The 16,745-nt window shown below is 40.7% G+C and overlaps 1 protein-coding gene across 2 annotated transcripts in view; it reads right to left on the bottom strand.

Moving 5' to 3' along the window:
• LOC100348562 (TRPM8 channel-associated factor 1) overlaps nt 1-16,602 on the bottom strand; it is a 201,353-nt gene extending 184,751 nt beyond the window's left edge. For both annotated transcript variants that reach the window (XM_051849792.2, XM_051849793.2), the window contains exon 1: nt 16,353-16,602. The gene's annotated coding sequence lies outside the window, so the exon portion shown is untranslated. The remainder of the gene's footprint in view (nt 1-16,352) is intronic.
• Nucleotides 16,603-16,745: the final 143 nt, after the last annotated feature.

Raw genomic sequence — 16,745 nt, 5'->3', positions numbered from 1 at the left:
TTGCTGCTGTTGCTGAGCAGGACAAACTGGATTCACTCAGGGAGACAAGACTGAGAATGTGTGTTTAGGACTTAAGATGTTCAAAACTAATCATTTTTATTCATTTACCACTCTCAAAAAAAAAAAAAAAACTGACTCCAATTTTCTCTAAGTAATCCATTTGTTATCTTTGTTCTCATTTTCCTTGCTTTCCAGTTCCCTATATTCCTTGATGCATTGCATCCTTCATCAGTGTTTCCATCATACATCATCAGGGCAGCCATCTTTCCCCATATAAATGTGCTATGAAGCCCTTCAGCCAGTGCCCTTCATTCCTCTCATTCTCTGTAACAGCCTCACAACCAGCAGACATATCTTTTAACAGCACAGCGCATCAGACTGTTTGACAAAGTCTTCAATATTGTCTCATTGTCTACTGAAGGAAATCCAAGACATGCAGTATCCTCCACTATGTGCTTAAACTTTCTATTCATTTTTATGTGACCCAACAAAGTGAGCCCATAACACAAAGCTAATCTAAAATATCCCACTTCCCACAAATACTGATGCTGATTTCTGCAGCTGAAAGTAACATCTCCACCCTCTGCCTCTCTAATTTTTGTTGTATTATGGTTTTTAGTTTAGTGTGCATTTCTTTTTTCTTATAAAAGCATGCATGCATGATTAATATTTGTGTAGTCTTAAACAACCATCATGCTGTTATATACTGACTGGGCAATCAGTAAATAATTGTCAAATAATGTGTTTTGGGTCAATTTTACTGATATTATTTCAAATAGTAATCTTTATGAAGACACACATTATTTATTAGCAAATAAGTGTCCAATTAAATCAAAGTAAAGGAGTCCTTGTAATTTAGTTCTTTTAAAAGTTTTATTGACATATAACCAATATGCAAAAAATGCATATTTATTGGGGACACTTTGATGAACATGGACATATGCATACAACAGTTATACTATTTTATGTGAGGTATGTAAAATAGTTCAACTGCTAGAAGCAGAGAACAGAACAATAGTTGCCAGGAGTAAGGTACAGAATCTGGGGAGTCATTCCTTAATGAATGTGAAGCTTCAGTTATGGAAGTCCTAGAGGAGATCTGTACAACATAGTGCTTAAAGATAGTAACACCTTATGGTACATTTTGGAATATGTTAAAAAAAAAACATATTTCACACTAAATTTTCGTACAAAATGTAAAACAAACACCATAGGACACAAGGAAATTTTGGGAGGTGATGGATAGGTTTGGTATCTTGAGTGTATTGATGGTATCCTGGGTGCATACATTTTTCAAATTATAACTGCTATGCATAACAGGTGCCTGTCCTGATATTCATGTCTACCACTTACTTAAAAAACCCTGATTTTTCTCAAATAGTGTTTATTTGATGCTGGTTCCATCTAGTGGGAGATATGAGTAATGCACAAATAAATTGTGGAGAGTACTGAGGCAAGTGTGGGATATCATCTGGTCCAGCACTCTGTTACACAAATAAACTGGGATTTAGAAACTTTAAGAAACTTCTCAAGGTTCACATAAGGCTAAACACCTACTATGGGAAATAAGCTGTTAGATGGGATGCAAAGTATTGTAAGGCACAGTTCCCAATCTTACTCACATGATTTATCACTAAACACAAGGAAATAACATGAAAGGTAACAAAATATTAAATTATTCAATTTGAGTAAATATGCTTAGTAAAATCTAGAGACACCAGACCAGCACTGTGGCACAGCAGGTAAAGCTGCTGTCGGCAGTTCCAGCATCTGATATGGGCTCTAGTTCATGTACTGGCTGCTCCACTTTGGGTCCAGATCTCTGCTTGGGCCTGGGAAAGCAATAGAAGATGGCCCAAGTCCTTGGGCTCCTGCACCCCTGTGGGAGACTGAGAAGAAGCTATGGGTAAAGCCTGCAGTGCCGGTTTGAGTCCTGGCTGCTCCACTTCCAGCTCTCTGCTATGGCCTGGGAAACCAGTAGAAGAAGGCCAAAGTCCTGTGTCCTGCACCCTCCTGGGAGACCCAGAGGAAGCTCTTGGCTCCTGGCTTCAGATTGGCACAGCTTTGGCCATTGCAGCAAATTGGGGAGTGAACCAGCGGATGGAAGACCTCCCCCTCCCCCTGCCTCTCCTCTCTCTGTGTAACTCTGACTTTTGAATAAATAAACCTTTACAAAAAATATGGGTCCATCAATTGTAATAAATGCATCACTTTGGTGTGTGATTTTGATCATGGTGGAGGTTACACATCAAGGCAGTGGATATCAGGCACTCTCTGTACCTTTTGCTCAATTAGTTGTGGATCTAAAACTAGTCTAAAAACGTAAAATGTATCTTTAAAAATCTTAATGGAGAAAGAAAGCAAATAGCATAGCTATCTCTTCCATTCTTTTTATGTTTCCATTTCATTTTATTTAATTACACTTTTTGAATAGCATACACTACTCAATGACGTTGAATGATTTCACCTATTTTTTGTTGCCTTGGTATATTGCCATTAGAACCACTTTGTGAATCATCTTACACAATTTTCCAAAGTACAGTATTTCATTTTCCTTTAACTTACGTGAAGTATGATGCATTTTAAAGCAAGGATGCTCATTCAATAGAAATGTTATTACAAGATAAAGTACTCTTTGGTATAATATTGAGATTTTTGTCTTTTGAAATTATTCTTGATATATATTCATAACTTTAAAATCTAACCGTTATTGTTTAAAATACTTAAATTGCCAACTCTAAGCTTTTGACTTGGAGTCCAATCACAGTACTGACTCAATTGGTGAGTCAAGTAACTTGTTTTCCTTCTCAAGCCAAATGGATTAAAAGCACTTTATATATTAGTTTCAGCCCCCATTCCACTTTTGTCATTGCATTCTCATACTTTCTGCTTATCCCTATGCTAATAATCTCCCTAAATATCTTCGTTTCCTCCTTTCCACTGCATTAAATGTCCTTTCCTTGATTCTCCAGTGATCCAAATCCTAGAGTTCTCAAGATTCCACACAAATGCCACTTCTTCTAAAAACTTTATTGTATTTATTCACTATATTCCGAACACATGTTTAGTCTTATAATGAATTCCTCTACTAATTTTGTCTTTCTACATTTTTTAAAGATTTATTTATTTATTTATTTGAAAGGCAGAGTTAGAGAGGCAGAGGCAGAGAGAGAGAGAGACAGAAACAGAGACAGAGACAGAGAGATCGATCTTCTATCTGCTGATTCACTCCCCAGATGGCTGCAATGGCCAGCATTATAGTGTAGCAGGTAAAGCCACCGCATGCAGTGCTGGCATCTCTTATGGGCACTGATTCAAGACCTGGCTGTTCCACTTCCAATCCAGCTCCCTGCTATGGCCTGGGAAAGCAGTATAGGATGGCTCATGTCCTTGGGTCCCTGCACCCATGTGGGAAACTGGGAAGAAGCTCCTGGCTCCTGACTTCGGATTGGTACAACTTCGGCCGTTGCCTGTAAGGGATGCCAGAACTGCAGGCAGTGGCTTTACCCGCTATGCTACAGCGCTGGCATGTGGCCATCTGGAGAGTCAGTCAGCGATGGAAGTCTCTCTCTCTCTCTCTTTCTCTGCCTCTGTATCTCTGTGACTCTTTCAAATAAATAAGTAAATCTTTAAAAAAATTATATTGTTTACAACTTATGCTTTATTCTTTATCTTTGCCCAGTGTGACATTATCCATATTTTTCTGAAAAAAAATTCTGAATCTCTTTGCTTTAAATATTTGTGAACAGAGGAATAAAATTGGGCTTTATTTTTTAATCCAGCCCCTAAATCCTTTCAATAAGTGAGTTTAAAAGTGATTTACACTTGTTGTATCTGAAATACTTTAGATAGATTCTCTCCTCTAATTCTGTGTTAAACTTAGAAACTTTGTAATTTTTAAAAAACTGTTAGGTTTACAAATTTTTGCAGATCTCTTCTAATATTAGAAGGATTGAGATTTCATTCTCAAGTTTCTGTTTTAGATCTAAAATTTTAGATCTATAAGATCAATAAGATCTAACATTCTTAATATTTTATTTCTTTATATAGAATTAATAACTTGTTAAAGGTAGGTAATTTCCTACTATTGGCAATAATGGAATTTGTCTATATATTCCTCATCCTGCCTTTCTTCTCACTCCTCCCCACCTGATTGTAACTAATCATATTATCATTATTGGTACACTATGAATTAAGTGTACTTATATCTGTTTTGCTTGATTTGTTATGTAAATGAAATACTTTTATCCCTCGACATTAAAGATAAGGAAGTCAATATTACACAATCTTCAATCTTTTTTCTCCCAAATTTTTTTATTTATATTTATTTCTGCTTTCTGCTCTACCACCTTCAGCTTCATTTTTATATTTATCATAGTCTTGCAAATAAAAAGATTTAAAGCTCACAACCAATGCTGTGTCATGGATTTTCTAGGACTGATATTCTTAGAATTTCTTTGTGTTCTACACTGTGCAGACTGATTCCATAAGTAGGTTTTCCTTATTTTTTTTCTTTTTGTCAGTTAACCACATTTTTTTCTCTTTACACTTTTAATTTAGTAACATTACTGGGATTTGTCATTATGTTACTGGTTTGTGTTAATTTCTCTGGGACACAGTTTGCCTCTTCAACCTCCAGATTTATGTCTTTTCTTTCTTCATGACAATTTTCTTGAATTATATTTTAAATACTCTTATTTCATGATTTAAATTTTCTAGAAAATGTATATTTCTTATGCCTATCTTCCACAATTTTAATTTTCTTGCTAATTTATTTTAATTTTTATTTCAAATCCATTATGTTTGATTTTATTAGTTATATGTTCAGTATTCCTCAGTGTGCTCCCAACAGTGTTCAATTCTCATACTCATTTCAAGTTCATTTCATGACTATTTTTGCATAACTTTTCACTTCTACTTTAAGTTTTATATTTTTGCACTTCATTTTCTTCTGCAACATTAAGGTATTTTTTTCTACATTCTTAAGTCTCTGAAATGTCTTCTTGTTTTCTAAAGAAAAGAGCTACATTTTTAAAATTCCTGAATAAATTAATTTGCTTCATGGGAAATTTTCTCTTATGCCAGATTTTTATCAGCTGTTAAATTTTCCAGTACATTTTTAATCTTTTGAGGATATTTCCATGGATATGGTCTGTCCTCATTATGGAAGACTCTATTTTTTCATTTGCTTATTTGCTGAAATTAGTTTGTAACCCTAAATTAATATTCTGTGTGCTTTTATGGTCACTCATGGACATGTCCAGAGAGGTGAAAATTTTGAGTACCCAAGGTGCATGCTCCAGGTTCAACACAAACAAGCTGATGTTTAGCCACCTTGCTTCAGTTCCTGCTATAAACAGCTGTCCTTTTGTGGCCTAACTGATGCCTGATTTTCTACATTTCCTGGGTCTTCTGTTTTTAATTTCAGGGTTTAAAAAGTTCTCAAGTGCAGTGCTAAAGTATGTTTTTACTGTTCCTAAGCACAGGAAAGCTGGGTTAATCTTCAATACATCATGAATTCAATATTGATAAGTCAACAATACTGTACATATAGAAAAAGGAAGGGGAAATTGAACAATATATCTGTGAGACTGGCCTGGAAAATGCAACAATAACAGCTATAGTGTGGATAAAGCTAAGGAAGAGATTGGCTAAATTTGGGCCTGCATGAGATTAGATGACAACTGATAAAATGAAAACCAACAACAACAAAGAAAAGAAAATAATGTGGGTCTGTTGTGAAGCTGGAAGCTTAAAGCATTTAGGTTCATGTTATCCAGGATCAAGAAAATGTTCACAAAATTCTTAGCCAGTGCTGGCTAGTTCACATGTTCCAAAATACACAGCATGAAAATGTTAAACTTATAGGCAAGACAGGTTCTGCAGATAAAGAAGTTATAGAAATGTTAAAAATACTGACTTCTTTTACAGGATGTTGGCAAAGGAACATCTACCATGGAAATGGATTTCAGCTGGTGAAATGTTGTAACCAAAGGTTTGTAGGAACCTAACCCTGTTTTCTCCTTAGCAACAATAATAGCTCTGCGATGTTAATTCAGTGTCCATGGTGACTTTATAGACTATAATTACTGTAAATAATAAGAATCAACTACATTACCATGCTTCCTTTTGACTATCTTTGAAGTAGATGATTTTTCCCTACATAAGCATAATTTGAGTGATTAAATTAGGGAAGAGCCAAACCAACAGGAAATTTTCTTTTGATCCAAGGTTTTGGCTATGTTTGAGCTTTACTTTCTCAAAACCAATGGGAATATGCATCTGTGGAGTTTATTACAGTATGAAATTTGCTCCTCTGGCCCTATTTACAAAGACAGTCCCCTTCAAGCAAAGAGACTTGTTTGTACAATCTCATATTTAGTCCATCTCTTCCACTCTGACCAAGGACAGGTCCCTGAGTGACAATTAGGACAATAAGGAGATATATTCCAGGTTGAGTTCAATGATTGCTTTGGTTTAGTGCACAGAAAAAGTAAAGGAAACTCACACAAAAGTCAGTGGTCTCCCTAAATTGAGGAGAGAGAATTCAGATTTCTGGAATGCCAAGGTAGTTAGTATTAACAGGGCAAGGTACCAGAGAAGAGAAATATCACAGAGATAATGAAAAGAGAGGGTGGGAGGTAGAGCTGAAGAGTTCCACAGCTGAGTACTGAGCAGCATGTCTCTGCAAGATAACTAAGGGTGCCAGGAGAAAAGAATGGGAAACAATTTTCAAAGGTCACATTGGATGAGAAATAATTTGCATTCCCATCAGCTAGAATACAAATGCCTCTTAAAATGTAAGCCATTGAATAAAATCCTTAGAAAGTGGGAATTAATGGTGGGAACAACAGTTAGAAACCAAAAAGCCATAGATTAAAGGCTGTTCAGGACCTGAATAACAAAGGTTATACAACTTTACAAATTTTCCACAACTTCTTTACCTGCAGAACCTGTCTTGCCTGTAAGTTTAACATTTCATGCTGTATAGTAGCTAGCCCCAAAAGGAAAAGATTGTTTCCTCATCCTTAATTACATTCCAGAATAAAACTAAAAAATTTTTAAAGGCAATATAAGAAATTATCAAGGCCATAAGAAAGGCTATGCATAAAATTATAATGTTTATAATAAAATATTTTCAAGCATGCAAAAATTTCAGAAAAATGTGATCCAGAAATGAATCAAGTGGTGGAATTAATAGACAAAGGCACTAATCAAGGTGCCAAAAATTTACACATATGTTCAAAAAGGAAGAAGAGGCAAAATATCATTAGAAGAATATGAAAAATTAAATAAATGCAGATCAAAATCCTAAAGATGAAAACTACAATATCTGAGACATAAAATGCATTCAGATCTTCAACATATCTTTAATTGGCATTTATTCTGGGAATGGAAGATTAGTTTAATGTTTGATAATTAGCTAGTATAATGTACCATTTTAACAATTAAAAATAAAAATGCTATTACAATCTTGAGAAATACAGAAAAAATCATTTTCAAAATCAACTAATGTTACAAATTCTCATCAAATTATGGATAGACAGAAACTCCCTCAAGGTGAAAGACTGAATGGTTTGCATTTAAAAACAGGAGAAGGTAACACGTGTGCTCTCATCACTTTTATTGATTATTATACTGAGCACACACAATCCTGTTATCTAGGATAAGGACCTTTTTTCCCTCCTTTCCAATATGCATACATTTCATTTCTTTTTCTTGCTTCTTTTTTAAAATTTATTTAGACACATAGAGTTAGACAGTGAGAAAGAGAGAAAGGTCTTCCTTCCATTGGTTTACTCCCCAAATGGCCGCCACAACCTGAGCTACATCAATCTGAAGCCAGCAGCCAGGTGCTTCCTCCTGGTCTCCCACGCCTGTGCAGGGCCCAAGCACTTGGGCCATCCTCCACTGTCCTCCTGGGCCACAGCAGAGAGCTGGACTGGAAGAGGAGCAACCAAGACAGAATCTGGCGCCCCATCCGGGACTAGGTGTGCTGGTGCCACAGGCGGAGGATTAGCCAAGTGAGCCGCAGCACCGGCCCTGTGTTTTAATTTCTTAACTGTTAAGTCTCATTTCATCTTGAATGGTTCTCTCAACTTTGTTTTTCACATCATTGTCATTGTTTGAAGAATTTACAAGAGTTATTTTGTAGAATGTTCTCAAATTTGAATCCTTCATAGTTAGATTCAAATGGAACTTTTGGGGGAAAAATTCCACATGGGTGATATTGTGATTTTCTCAGTGCATCACTTCAGGAGGTACATGATACAAGTGTGCCTCAGTATTAATGATGCTAAGTCTGATGATGTGCTTTAGTGGTTTCCACCAGATTTTCCCATCATAGCGTGACCTTCCTCCCCACCCCTTTGTTAGGAGTAAGTACATCAGAAATTAAATCTTGGAGGCTATGTGAAGATGCTGTTTCCTAAGATATTTTCAGCCACTTACTTTAGCATCCATTGACTATATGAAAAAATTATTAAGTAGGCTATCAAATCATGATTTTGTAATTTTATCATTCCTTTTTACATCAATTGGTGGACAATCTTTTATCCGTATGCACACTGCTCTGTAACCCCTAAGACTGATCTGTAACAACTATATCATAGGACTCTGTTGCTCTTTGATTTCCTTTTGGGTCTGGCTCATGGGAAGCAAAAGAAAGCAACAAGAGAGGATACTGAGAGTATCCAGTGTGGTTTGGTCCTACTAACCCGAAAGTCTGTTTCCTATCGGCTCATTCCTTTCAAATAATCTTCCTTATTTCCACATGGCAATAGCAATACTCTCTTTTCCTTTGGGTCTAGAAGTTGGATTCCCAGCCCAGGATCTTACAATGGGATGTTGCACATTTACTTGAGGTTTCTCCCCTACTCTGTTCATAAGTTTGTAAATCCTCTCTTTATTAACTTTCTTCAAAATATCATAACTGTGACCTTTTTTCTTGCTGGGGCATTCAGTGGTTCATATGACTAGCTTGCTGTCTTCTATCTCTTCTTCACAAGAAGCAGAGCTGTGTTCAATGGTTGTTCTAGTCTTATCTACTTCTCTCACCCATTTTCCCCTTGGCATTTCCAAAATAAATTCTATGAACCTCTATCTTGTCTTGGCAAGACTTAGTGGAGTTAGACCTCAAATTAAAAAGGACTGGGACTGGTATATGCTAGCAGCATTAAATGCTAAATTCAGATAATTCGAAGTTCTAACTCACATCCTATATTGTAACATCTTCATTTAATGTTGCCCTGTTTTGTCTTCCATGCTGTTTCTAAAATATGCAGAGAGAGGTTGATCAGGTGGTGATCTAGGGACTGTTAATGGATATTAAGAAAGCATACTTGCCTTTACACTGCATTCTATATCAGCAAAAAAAAAGAGTTGAAAAAATTGAATCAATTTTAAATTCTTTATCTGTTATTTATACCAGGATATTTCAAAAAGTTCAAGAAAAATTAAAAATCAGCTTATTTTGTTAGAAAAGTTTTGGAGCCCCTGCTTAATTTTTTCGTCATATACAGTTTTCATCAGTGTTTTGAATACCCTCTCATACCCATTAAATTCAATATTTTTTGTATTTTCCACAAACTTAGATGTGTATGACTCTGGGTGAGTTAATTAACTTGGTTGAACTTGCCTCTTTTAAGAACAGGGTGGTAATAGATATTTACTTTTAAATATTTTTTGATGATAACTAAAAATGCATGTAACAGTCTTACCACTGTGTCTGGAATATACTGAAGTTTATTTGCACTATTATTCTTCTATCTCAATGTGTGAATGAGGAAAGAGTGTAATCCATTGATAAGATCCTTGTAACTCTAGTCTCATAGGAGGATGTCTCCCCCACTCTACTGAAACATCTACCCTAATGCCCACAGCTAAGTAAGAGGTCCTTTTCCCAAAAGGCCAAGCACCCCACGGTCTCCTGAGCAGTTGCCTACTGAGCATGCTACTGCTGTAATTAATAGTGACAAAGTTTTAATGAATTCCACATGGAGATTCTTTCAGACACTTACATCCTGAAGCAGATCCTATCGTTTCTACTCCTTTGAGATCAATTAAAAAGGTTTTTCTTTTTTTCCATCTTTGCCAAGACGCCTAGGGCAACTTCCCAGCTGTGTCTTTTAATGAGTTCTCTAAATTGACCCTGAGCCAGAAGGTTCTTTAGTGCATAACTGAAGTTGCAGGAGCTCTTGGGGAGCACAGGCTTGGAAACCTCTGAGAAACCCTGAAGGCATTTCCCTGGGCAAGCTCAGAGGTCCTTTCAATTAAAATCTCTCTAGGTTCATTCACAGTCAAGGAGGGAGGGAGGAAGCTAGGAAGAGTTCTGGTGAGGGTGTTAATGGGTCACCTACAGGTGAGGCTCTCCTGGTAGTTTCACATTTGAGTGCAGACTTCGGGTCTCAGCTGTGTCCTGTCAGTTTACTGGTGGGGGAGCTGAGACACTGATCAGCTCTTCGATGAGGAGCACATGTTCAATTTTTCTGACCCATCCTCAGGCAGACTCCCTCTGGTCTCTAATTAACCTGATGATGTACCAGGTGATCCTATGCCCCCAGGAAATCAGCACACAAAGAGCATGTATACTGATTATCCATGCACAAATCATTTTGGACATTTAATTAAACCAATGAATCAATTCATGATGAAAACATGTAACTCAAACTGCTTTTGAGGAACAAGCTTGTGTGCATGATATTTTTCACATTGCATATACATTGTTTTTTTGTTGCTGTTGTTCACCTGAGAGGCAATAACTGCTGCCTCTCAGGATTGTATTACTAGGAAGCTGAAATCAAGAGTGGATCCAGGACTTGAACCCAGGCACTCTGATATGGGATGTAGGCTTTCTAATAAGATTCTTAGCCATTATGCCAAGTGCTTGTCCTTCAGTTCATTTGAGAGAAAGAATTCTTAGAGTGAAAAGTTAGCAGATACATGTCATTTTAAGTGATCATATGTGGTCTCTTAAAGCAAGGGTGATTTTTCATTTATGTTTATCTCTTCTCCCTCCCCAGACCACATTGAAATGGCAAAGGTATAGGGCCGGCGCCGCGGCTCACTAGGCTAATCCTCCGCCTAGCGGCGCCGGCACACTGGGTTCTAGTCCCGGTTGGGGCACCGGATTCTGTCCCAGTTGCCCCTCTTCCAGGCCAGCTCTCTGCTGTGGCCCGGGAGTGAAGTGGAGGATGGCCCAGGTGCTTGGGCCCTGCACCCCATGGGAGACCAGGAAAAGCACCTGGCTCCTGGCTCCTGCCATCGGATCAGCGCGGTGCGCCAGCCGCAGCGCGCCAGCCGTGGCGGCCATTGGAGGGTGAACCAATGGCAAAGGAAGACCTTTCTCTCTCTCTCTCTCTCACTGTCCACTCTGCCTGTCAAAAAAATAAAAAATAAATAAATAAATAAGAAATGGCAAAGGTATAACCCACAGGAAGAAATAAAATGGGAGAGGGGCCTATGTAGACTAAAGAAATAAAGTAATCACAGTATCTTTTTAGAATATAGAAAGTGCAGGAAGAATGCTAACTGACCCATCAGAGAAGGAGCAACCAGCTAATGAGCATGCAGAAGGGGAAAACAATGAGAAATCAAAGGCACTACTCCTAGGAACACCTGCAGACTTGAGGACATTAATACCCTAGGAGGGTGAGGCACAGAAAGAGGGGAGAAGATGAAAGCTTATTAGTGAAGCAAATGGATCATAAGACTTCTGCAACACCCTCTCCTCGACTTAGGCAACAACTCACTCTAGGCGGGATCCTGGAGGCTTAATCTGTGAAGAAGTCAAAGATAAGGCCCTGGATATTGAAATCCCAAAGTAGATACCAGTAAGTCTTTGATCTGAAATCACAGTAACTGAGTAGTAGCCTGGCCACTGAACAATGAGAGCATTAGCCCCATTACTCTCTATGACCCTCAGTCTCACATTCAGGTATATTCTATCCCTACTGCCACCTTAGACAAGAAGGTGGAAAGCTCATTGGATCAACCAAACAGCCTCAGAGATACTCATGTCTGAGGGAATCTCAACAAAGTGGTTAACTGGATGGTCCTATCACCCTACATGAAATCCCACATATGAAATTTCAAAAAACAGACAAATGTAAGAAAGTCAAACAAATCAGTGGAAACAAAGATAATGTAGACAAAGGAATTAAACTTTAAACTACAATAATTAGAGATTCCTATCTTTTCCCTGACCAGTTCCTTAGGTGTAGATGAGAAACCATATCCAAGAAATCTATGGATTGATACTGGAAGCATCCCAAGATGCAGAGAATGCAGTAGCATAGTTTGGAGATTGGATAACAGAACAGATCAGAATTGAATGAGCAGACAAACAAATCCATTGAGGACTTTCTTACTAGAAAAGATACAATTACAGAATGGTGGTAGGTTAGAAAGCACCCAGGGGTTTAGGATTGAAAATGAAGTAACCTTTTTCTTTGACAATGGGCCAAAAATCAATCCCTGCAACCTAGACATTCTCTTCAACAAATGGTGCTGGGAAAACAAGATCTCCACATGCAAAAGTATAAAACAAGACCCTACCTTACACCTTATACAAAAATCCACTCAAAATGGATTAGAAACCTAAATCAAATTACTAGAGAACATTGGAGAAACTCTGCAAGAGATTGGCATAGGGGAAGATTTCTTGGAAAAGACCCCAGAAACACAGGTAATCAAAGCCAAAATTAACAAATTAGATTACATCAAAATGAGAAGCTTCTGCACTGCAAAAGAAACACTCAGCAAAGTGAAGAGGCAGCCAACAAAATGGGAGAAAATATTTGCAAACTATGCAACTGATAAAGGATTAAATTCCATAAACTGTAAAGAGTTCAAGAAACTCAACAACTACAAAACAAACAACCTAGTTAAGAAAGGACAAAGGACCTGAGCAGACATTTTTCAAGCGAGGAAATTTAAATGGAAAACAGACCCTGTGCTGAGAATCCATAGCATAGGATACAAAATGAAAAGGAAGTGCAGGCCAGGGCTCCTCATAGACTGAGGAGATCTGTCTGCTGAGTCAGAATCAAGCTACCCTATGTCATTTTTTATGAAATGTCTGCAGATATCAAACCTTTTAAAAGGAGTAGGGAAGACATGACAAAAATACAAGGATTAGTGCTTGACATATAATCCTAGGTCTGTACATCCAATACATCCTATGTGTGCATTTTGTTTGGTGGCTTGCATATACATCGTGCAATCTGCATATTTTGCTTTGAGTTTTTTTTTAATCCATAAAGGCTTGGATTGGCATAACAGGATCCTGGAGTTCGTTCTTGTATAACTCAGAGACTTAGTTGTTCCAGTACAGCTACCTAAACTAGAAACAACTCAAATGTGTATCACTGCCCGCGCCGCGGCTCACTAGGCTAATCCTCCGCCTTGTGGTGCTGGCACACTGGGTTCTAGTCCCCGTCGGGGCGCCAGATTCTGTCCCGGTTGCCCCTCTTCCAGGCCAGCTCTCTGCTGTGGCCTGGGAGTGCAGTGGAGGATGGCCCAAGTCCTTGGGCCCTGCACCCCATGGGAGACCAGGAAAAGCACCTGGCTCCTGCCATCAGATCAGCGGGTGCGCCGGCTGCAGCGCGCTGGCCGTGGCGGCCATTGGAGGGTGAACCAACGGCAAAAGGAAGACCTTTCTCTCTGTCTCTCTCTCTCACTGTCCACTCTGCCTGTCAAAAAAAATTTTTTTAAAAATGTGTATCACTGACAGACTGGGAAGTCAAATTGCAGTTTGTTTCATTGGCACTGAGGATAAGTGACTGTTGACTACCAAATCACTAAGTCTTAGTGAAGAAAGCCACCAAGTATATGAGTACAAATACTGAGTGATTAAAACTCAGACCTGTTAGAAGCACATAAGAAGCAGAAAATTATAACCTGGAAGAAAAACAGAACATTGTGAAGATGACATTATGGTAAGTGTTCTGAACAGTGAGACAAGATAGTAGGATGGAAAGGGTATCTTGCAAGCTTCTGGAAGGAATCTGTATTCCAGGTATTAAGGTGAGTAGAGGATATGTTAACTTGTAGCAATTTGTTAAAGGTGATATTTACGTTTTATGTACCTTTCTGCATACCCTTTTACACAGCTAAAGAAAAAATTTATACCAGTCCATATAATACCATTATAAAGTGTGCAGTTCTAAACTATACAATGGGGTGTGAGGATCACTATGTCCACATGATATATGGGGAAAGTACAGGAAAGAGAAAGTAGCAAAGACTATTTCTGGTGCCAACCACATCAGTGACAGTAGTGACTGGAGGAAGCTCCCATTGCAGACTACTCTGGCAACCACAGACCTGACCTGACATCCCTGCACTGACAGCAGTGCCTCTATGGATGCAGGAACCCTTGGCACTCTAGACACATGAACTATGAATACTTTCCAGGGGGTGATAGAAGTGGCCTAATTAATGAAGAATTTGCAAGAAGGAAGTGTAGTGAGCCTAGCAGAGAAGCACATTTCCCATCATTCCAGGTGTTCTGAATTGAGGACAGTTCCTGGAAGGCGGGGCTACTAGAGAGCATTCCAGGTGTCTCAGAGACATTTGGAAATTAGGCTCAAAAGCAGATAACATTGGTTGGTGGCTTCTGACAGAGTCCAGCAAATTTAGAGAAGATACATACAGAAATGGGTCAGAACCTACAGCCTAAGATTCTCACACTCTAATTCTAATGTGTCTCCCAAAATCATAAAAAAAATCATGGTACAGTGCACACAAGTGCGCATACACAGAGTATATGCTAATACAATATCTGGGGGACAGTGCTGTGGTATCCTGGGTAAAGCCACCACCTGCAGTACCAGCATCCCATATGGGCACCAGTTGGAGTCCTTGCTACTCTACTTCCAATCCAGCTCTCTGCTATGGCCTGGGAAAGCAGTGCAAGATGGCCCAAATCCTTGGGCACTGCAGTTGCATTGGAGACCAGGAAGAAGCTCGTGAACCTTGCTTCAGATGAGCCCAGCTCCAGCCATTGTAGCCATGTGGGGAGTGAACCAACAGATGGAAGACTTCCTCTCTCTGCCTTACAAATAAAGAAATAAATCTTTTAAAAAATATAGTATCAGTCTGCACCAATAATTAAGCACCAATGAGCAGCAGGCATAAAGGACCCTGCACACAGCCAAGGTTGCTTCTCCCCTCAAGTCTGCGGCAGCCTCAGGGGCTGTGCCAGAGAGAACCTGGAGTGTGCAGTCAATGTGGAAGGCAGGATCAGGATAACATGAAGGAAGAAATGGATGGTGGAAGCCCAGAGTAGCATAGCATCCCAAAGAGGGGAAATAAACTCTACACGCTATCTTTTTTGTTTCTTTAAGTGCAGAACAGAATGTATTTTGCTGATGTTACCTATCGCTCTCAGACTGGCACAGGTGAGCACCAAGAAGGATCCATTTGACCATGGCCTCCATCCATGGGGGAAAGGAGATGAGCTTTCACCACTGAGGACTTCTGCAGTCTCCACTAATGCTTACCCCAGCAGTAGGAGCCCCAGAGCTCATGGTGGAGCCATCACAGACCCACCTCCATCCAAGCACCACCACACGCCTGCCCCAGACACTGGTGCTACTGCCGTCGTGACGATGCCCATGCTACAGACTCCCCCCTGCAAGGCCAACACCGCTCATGTCTGTGGCCCAGAAACCAGTAGCACCCCTGCCGTGAGTGGGCTTCCGTCCCAGCTCTAGACACCACCACGGCTTCATGTGCTCCTGGACCCAAACCACACAGAGAGCGCCCATCCCCTCTGCCCACAGGTCCCATCCCTTTCCCCTGCACCCCTCTCCCCGCCCCCACCCCGGTTTCATCCCTGGCCCCGCATATGACGTCACCTCTCAACTCTGACCTCACATTAGGACTCCCCTGCACCACACCTCGCACCGCGTCTCCTCTCCACCCCCACGTCCTGTCTCCACCCCTCATGTGGTGTCTCCTCTCCACCCCCACGTCCTGTCTTCACCCCTCATGTGGTGTCTCCTCTCCACCCCCACGTCCTGTCTTCACCCCTCACAATCGCGTCTCCACTCCACCTCAATGTCAGGTCACGTTTCCTCTGCCCCCACATTACATCATGTCTCTTTTGTCCCCCACATCCTGTCTCCTCCGCCCCACACGCCAGGTCAGCGCCGCATGTCTCGTCGCATCTCAGGTCGTCACGTCACATCACTCATCTCCACTGACTCCACGTCACATCCCTTCGGGTCTCCTCAGCCGCCTCGTCCCGTCCGTCTCCATATGCAGTGTCTCAACGCATCCCTGACTCGGCACCATGTACGCGGTCGGAAGCTGCAGACACAGGACGTGCGACACCCACATGGCCTCACCTGGAGGAGCAGCCTCACGTCAGGACGTCCGTCCTTGTGCGCGAGAACACGCGTCACGTGCCGCAGGCTCAGCCTCACTTCCTGCACAGCACCGCAAGGTCTCCAGGACCCCGCACGCCTGCGTCCCGGGCCCCGTGCTAAGGACGCACCGGCCCCAGTGGACGGCGGTGCTGGACTTGGTTCCAGGGCCCCGGGAGTCCCAGGGCCCACTCCGGCCGGGGCCTCCACAGCAGCCCTCAAACGGCGGGAAGGCCACGTGGGCAGAGGCCACGCCCCTCGTTTGTCATCCACGCAGGCCCCGCCCAGCCGCGCCTCAGCGCCGCGGTCCCTCAGGCGGCCGAGGCCGCGCGCACCCACCACACAGGGACGCCCTCAGCCCTGCCTTCACCCTGG

The sequence above is a fragment of the Oryctolagus cuniculus genome, chromosome 3, assembly GCF_964237555.1.
Source record: "Oryctolagus cuniculus chromosome 3, mOryCun1.1, whole genome shotgun sequence".
NCBI classification, from domain to species: domain Eukaryota; kingdom Metazoa; phylum Chordata; class Mammalia; order Lagomorpha; family Leporidae; genus Oryctolagus; species Oryctolagus cuniculus.
This window is presented reverse-complemented; position numbering and strand designations above follow the sequence as displayed.